Source organism: Hermetia illucens, chromosome 3 (assembly GCF_905115235.1).
Source record: "Hermetia illucens chromosome 3, iHerIll2.2.curated.20191125, whole genome shotgun sequence".
In the NCBI taxonomy this organism is placed as follows: Eukaryota; Metazoa; Arthropoda; class Insecta; order Diptera; family Stratiomyidae; genus Hermetia; species Hermetia illucens.
In genome coordinates, this window is record NC_051851.1 from 6,061,684 (window position 1) to 6,068,861 (window position 7,178).

A 7,178-nucleotide genomic window follows, 5' to 3' on the forward strand; every position below is an offset into this window, starting at 1 on the left:
GGGTTCAGATGGAAAACGCTCCTTAATATATTTGGAAAAACACGCCAAGGGTGCGAAATATATCCATTTGAAACTGCCAATAGTTTGGCCCTAGGCTAGTCTAAAGCTAAATTATTATTTTGGATAAATAAGGGATCCTAAGTCCACAACCACTTGCTGTTGGGCCGGGCCAAATGGAGAGCGACTTACTCTCACGTCTTTTTGGTCCACGGATCCCTTGTTTGGGGCATGGCAAACGGCAACCGGTTTCGTCCAGACCAGAGGCAACTCGTCAGATGCTGCTTAGGCTCAAACTATTGGCGGTTTCAAATGGATATAATTCGCACCCTTGGCGTGTTTTTTTAAATATATCAAGGACCGTTTTCCGTCTGATGCTAGTCACGGTCACGCTGCTCCTAGGGCAAAGGTGAGGCTGACGAGTTGCCTCTGCCCTGGATGAAACCGTTTGTCCTATATTATCGGACTCGATCTAGGAACGTCACTCTAAGTTTACAATGCAGGCTTACCGAAAGGTTCTATGATTTTTCCTGATAGAAGCTCTCTCTGGAAAAAATGATCAAATACTTCTGCATCGTCTTCTGAAGTCCCCATACTATCAGTATTGGTTGGCTGTTCTCCTTCTCGTGCCCACCATTTGCAAAAAGAACGATCCTATCCTTTATTAAACTGATTCAACTTTAAGTCAAATTAAATACAGTGACAGAATTTCGATTCAAACCAATGGAGTAACAAGGGATACCAGCAGGATATATATGGGATGAAATGAAGAAAAATCGCTTTAAAAAGGAGGACGATAGTTAACATGGAGCCGAACTTATTGCATATGGTATGAAGCCCCTCTTTGTGCGGTAGAGTTGAATTACTAAAAACCAGAGGAAGGCGATGGACTTAGGGTTCTGTGTTGTTACCTGGATTGCAATGAAAATGCCAAGCTATTCATTCAGGTTAACTAAGATACACCTTTGAAAGAAGCAAAATGAAGCATTAATATTAAATAACAAATGTCTCGTCATTAAAACCATCTATTAAACCCGATGACTTCATACCTCCAGTGAAAAATATGTTTTATTTCAAAGCCACCACTTTATGGTACCTTTTATTCCTGCAATCTTCTCAAACAAAGGATCTTTCATTGAGATCGTGTCCATAAATCCCTTTATGAATTGTTATCTCTTCTACTTTCTCCTTTGAAAGGTGAAATCCTTCATAAGAAACTCGTCAACAATGCTTCAGTCTCATTAGAAGTCGTAATCATCTTATTGACTACCTTCCTCGTCATGAATAAACTAGCCCCCAAGCAATTGTGCCATCCTTGCGCCATGTCCTTGAAATTAATTAAAAATTCAAGACTAAATAAATTTCAGTTCTCATAAAAACTCTCATTTACGTCCCACTCAAATTAGCCCTCCTAAAAACTCTCACTTTCCAAAGCGGGAATCCTGTCCTTCGGAAGGATAAAAAATAAATTCTCTTCTTTTAGGACACCACATAAAATTGTTGAAAAGTTACCCCTGCAACACAGCCAAAATGGGAAAAAATCCTGCAAACTCATCTCGGAATCAAATTTTCCCCCACTTTCGGTCTGAATGCTCAGCGTTTGCTTATTTGTGAAATTAAGGATGGAGAATAATCTGGTTAATCCGTCGTAAAAAGTTCAAAAGGAGAAACGAAGACATTCACTCCTAACGACCCTCCTCACTGAATCAAACTTTTGACGGAATCATAAAGGCATTTTTCATGATTATTTCGTCCTTACGCATTCAAAGATTTAGTTGGACTAGGTCGCATTTCCTAATAAACTCGCACGCATTTCGGGAAGGACGAGAGCGTTTTATTAGATATACGAGCGTGTGCTCGTCTAAATCACGATACGCGAAACAAGGAAAAATGTGGAAAGTTGGTTAAGGTTTTAATGACTTTCGGCCATATTTTACGACGCTTTAGTTCTTTCCTTCGGTATTTTTCCTGCAGTTGTAATTCTTCCTTAAGCTGCCTCAGTTTCAGCGGAGCATACATAATGGGCCCCCATTGTGTGTTAGGATGCAAAGGATATCGCTGAATGGGGAGGAAAATCAATTATTACTAGGATGGGAAGCCTTGGAAGTGATTTTACGGGATGCCGTTTATTACTTTGCGTTTAAATGGGATTAGGATTAATGAACAATCTGGTTTGCCTACAAATAAGAGATTTATGCTCAGCGGTTCGATATATTAAAGGAAGGCTTTAAGGATGCCGCCTAGCTCTTTCAACATTTTCAAGTCCTTCAACTGATATCAATTTAACCAATCTGGAGCTTCCCCTGTCCATATCAATGCAGTCCAGACTTCCGGGGACCGAATATTTCAAAAATTTCAGGCACGACCCCTTAAGTTCAAGCACCTTCCAGATATCGTCCTTTTTAGATCGCTTTCCCTTTTCTCTCTCAAAGCGGAATGAAAACATCGTGACAGGACAAAATTTATGTTGAACGCCCCCTTGTGTGTCGGAGGAGATGTGTCTTATCGTTGATATGCATTCAAATGTTCAACGTCACGTGCTCGTCCTTAAACGGGCGGCAAAAACTGGCGGCGTGACTTCCAAATGAAACTCCAGTGATAAAGTGTAAAATATTGTTGGACAGTTGAGCGGTAATGGGAAACGTGGGAATGTTTGTTTATGATGCGAGAATAGGTTACATGTGTATTTAGTTACTTCATGTCCTTTTTCGTGGGAACTCCTGGTTCTTGTAGAATTTACATAATACGCAAATGACAGCACCAAGGATATCATTTCAAATGGTTTATTTTCTAACAAATGAGAAATTAAAAAGTGACGTAGAAATGGAGGAAAATTCATCCTATGGAAGTTGTGGAAATATAAACATCCTTCAAGCACGTGCAATACCAGATTTGCAGGCAGGAAGGAAGGAATACTAGTTCGTGTTAGGCATTTGAAGTAGTGGAGTTTACAGGATTCAATGAGATATAACCTGGCGGATGGAAAAATGAAAAAATGGTATACCAGGATACCAGGCACAAGGAACAACAAGTTGACAAGCACGACCATATAAAATGAAAACTGCACCGGGATCGCAAGGACGAAACGAAACTATTCAAAGGAGAGCATATCCAACTGATATAAGATGTACCTTTTTCTGAAGAAGGTGGAAATTTTCGAAAGATTCTGGCCCAAGGATCATCTTTCCTGCACTGGAGAAGGTGCTGATAAGACCCCAAGCCCAAGGTGGAACACCATACGCCAAGGGCTGCGTAGCCAATGGGGAGTTTGGTTGTTAGTATGCGGACTCTGATACCTTGGCCACCTTCAGTTTCAAATAAGATCCTTACCCTGGTGGCCAGGCTAACTAGGGTGAACATTCTTCCTGGACCACTCATGGAACCAAGACTTGGACTAAATTAACAAAAAACAAAATAAAAAACCGACTAAAGAAGAAAAAGTGGTGATGGCATCCAGGCAAGAGACAGTAACTGCCGAAAACAGTACAGTCGGTGCCAGCCATAGCACCACTGTACTGAAACCAATCGCAGAGACCACCAGGAGTGAAGCGACAGACGAACTAGTGGTTTTCAGCCTAGAATGCACTACCGTCGAATACCAGACATAGTACTCCTAACCCGAAACCGTCGACGTCGGGGATGCTCCAAAAGCAAAGGCCGACAAGAACTTCGGTCACCAAAAACCGGCTAAGAAGCGAAGGTCCACTGGAGTTCTGCCCAAGAGCCAATACAAGAAGGCGATGCATATTTTCAGCAAGATTGCGAAGAATAAGGAGGCCGGTACTGTCGATGAGCGGAATGAAAAGGACCTCGTTAAATACCAGGCGACTGAAGAATGTAACAGCAAACGTTTGGCAGACGAGCAGAAGGCGAAATCCACCACTTTCAAACGCAATCGACCTCAATATCGAACAAAATTACACGTGGAGCAGAGTGTGCAAGGGCGCGGACTCTCACCAGCCTCTGGAGAGAGCAGTAGCCAGCCGACCAGCCACGAACTACAAAACCCTTCACCGCTAGCGGCAAACTAGCGCCAGAGGTGTAGACCCGTGTTGAGGCCAGGCTGTCGGAGATAACCATTGATCATCTCCTGAACGCCAAAGGCGCCAACACGAGATCCATTCTCTGCTTTGATTCCTCTTAGATGGTCCGTCGGTTTCACGTTATAGCTTGCGAGGACCAATTCTCCCAGGACTTTCTCGGCTCATACCAGTAAGATCAGCGACGCCTGGGAAGATGTAAAGCTCAAAGTCATCCCCCACGACGAAATCCCCAGGAGGCCGGTCGCTCGCATCTAGTTGCCGAAGACCCGCTTGGATACGGACCTCGTCCAACCCCTGCACCTCCAAAATCCCAGAATTCCCCTGGACGACAGGGTAGTTATCAAGGAGGAGACAAACAGTCAACCTTTTCTGCTAAAACGGAGTGTGCCTGGAAGCACTGGAAAAGGTCGAATATAAAGTGCAGTTTGTAGTCAGGAACGTAAAGGTAAAAGTGATCCGCTCTGCAAAACAGGACGACGACCTGGATCCAATCGAGGCCAGAGATAATCAGGTAAATCTGCTGCACTCTATCTACGCCTCGGCTAATGTGCTTTTCTTCCTCCTAGAATAAGACATCGACGTCGCACTAGTAAAGGAGCCTTGGATCGGAGGCAACCGAACCATCAAAGGGCTCCAAAGCAAATATTATAATTTATTCCCCAGCACAGGAGACGATGATCACGACAGACCTAGAGCATGTATCCTCGCGAGGAAATCTGCACGTTTTCTGTGTTCGAACCTGAGTTCCAGCGACCTAATCGTGGTCGAATTGGAGTAGGCGGCAGCAGAGAACGTGTATATTTCCTAGGCTTACATGGCTCACGACCGATTAGCTCCGCCAGAAGAACTACAACATTTGATGATAGGCTCCAACGCCAATGCAAGCCGGAAATCAACCAGAGAGGTGCATAATTCTTTGATTTTATTATTATTACAAATCAATCGGTGTGTAATAGGGGCGTTATACCAACCTTCCATTTCCGCAGCTCAGAGAACTGCGATGGTTGGGAGGAGGTCCTTGGTATCACCCTAATAACCGACATTGTGATTCTTAGGGTGAGAAACTGGAGAGTTTCTGACCAGAGATCCTTCTCAGATTATAGTTCTTTTCAGTCTAGATCTCGCCGCAGAAGAAGAAACCCTTCACCGGCCCCAGGAAGATTGACTGAAGGAAGTTTGATCAAGTTATCAAGAGCCCTCCACTACGGAAATTGGCAAGATTGGCACGACAGGCAAACTGGGGTGAAGAGTGGAGGCTCTGGAAATGGCAGTCGATACCGCCTTTAAAGTCTCATACCCTGCTAAATACAGCAAGAAGACACTGCCACCGTGGTGAAATGAAGATCAGCCTCAGGAAGCTGACCAGGGAGATCTTCAACATCTGCTTCAGACATTAATATTGGCAGCCATACAAGAACTGCCTGAAAATGTAATCATCAAGATCAGCTGTAAAGGGTCTGGGTTGCTTATCAGACCCACAGCTTGGCTTCCGTACGCCCAAATCAACTGTCGACGCCATCGAACTGGTCATTAGCTTAGGTGGTTTAGCAAGGGTGACACTAATAACTATTGTGCGGTGATTAATCTTGACGTGCAAAATAAAATGCATTCAATTCGGCCAGTTGGAAGCTTATAGAGAGGTCTTTGGCAGCAATTGCTGTACCTAGTTATTTAACTGCCCCAAGAGGCGGTCTTGGTTGAGCTATTGTCAGGAAATTGAAAGCACCAGCAAATCCGAAAGGCTCAGTAAGATCCTGTCCAAAAAACATGGGAGACCATCCTTTCTTAAAAAGTCCGAAAGCTCCTGGGCAGAATCTCCTGGTGAAACCTTGAAGCTGCTGGTCCGGACGCACTTTTTGACTAGTGAGGAGGACTGTGAGTCAGAGCCTTGCTTGGAGGGTATGCAGCTACCGTGCGAGACTATCAAATCGGTAATTACCGAGCGTAAGATCGGCTGGGCGATACACAACTTCTCCGCTTATAAACCTCCTGGTCCAGATAGTAAAATGCCAGTCAAGCTAGAGAAGCAGCAGGAAAGGGTTGTGCCATGGCTTGTTGAGATTTACCGGAGTTATATCTCACCCATTTCGTGTTCAAGACCCTAGAGCGCGTCCTGGACATCCACTTAAGAGCATTTATGGAGAGAACGCCTTCCTCGAACTAATAGCATGCTTACCTCAATGGCAAATCTACACAAAAACCGCTCCGCACGAGGTAATTGACACGGTTGAGCGGTCAATGAAGTACAATGACTTTCCTCGCTTCATCAAGTGCCCAGCGATCAGAGAATTGGTCGGGGAAAGGGGGGGATTCCCTTAGGCCCGGAATACAAATTTCAATGAAAAAAAGGTAATAATAGGGGACCCGTGTAATTTTCATCCCTGGTTCGGATTTACTCTCGACGATCCTGCTTGTAGGGAGTCCATGATGATTTAAATTTTGTCTGGCATTGGGCAAAAGCTGGTAGCGTGACTTCCAAATGAAACTCCAGTGATAAAGTGTAAAATATTGTTGGACAGATGAGCGGTAATGGGAAACGTGGGAATGTTTGTTTATGATGCGAGAATAGGTTACATGATGGCATCCAGATCAGAGACAGTAACTGCCGAAAATAGCACAATCGGAGCCGGCGCAGAGATTTCCCAAAGCGAAACGACAGACGGAATAGTGGTTTCTAGTCTGGAATCCAATGTCGTCAAGCTGGGTGTAGCGAGTATCCGGCATAGCACTCCTAACTCGAAACCGTCGAATTTGGGGGATCCCTCGAAAGCAAAGACCAACAAGAAGGTCGATCACCGGAATGCGGCTAGAAAGCGAACGTTCACTTGAGACCTGCGCAAGAGGCAGTACCAGAAAGCCATGCATATTTTCAGCAAGATTACTAGGAATAAGGACGCCGGTACTGTCAACGAACGGGATGGAAAGAACCTCGTTAAATACGAGGCGATTATTGAAGAATATAACAACAGACGAGCAGAATCAAACTCGACCGCTCTCAAACACAATCAAAACAAAGTCGAACAAAAACACAAGCGGAGCAGAATATGCAAAAATGCGGACGGTAAGCAACCTCTGGGGAGCGGTAACCAGCAACAGTCAGCCCACGAGCCACGAACTGCGAAACCCTTCAGCTACGTA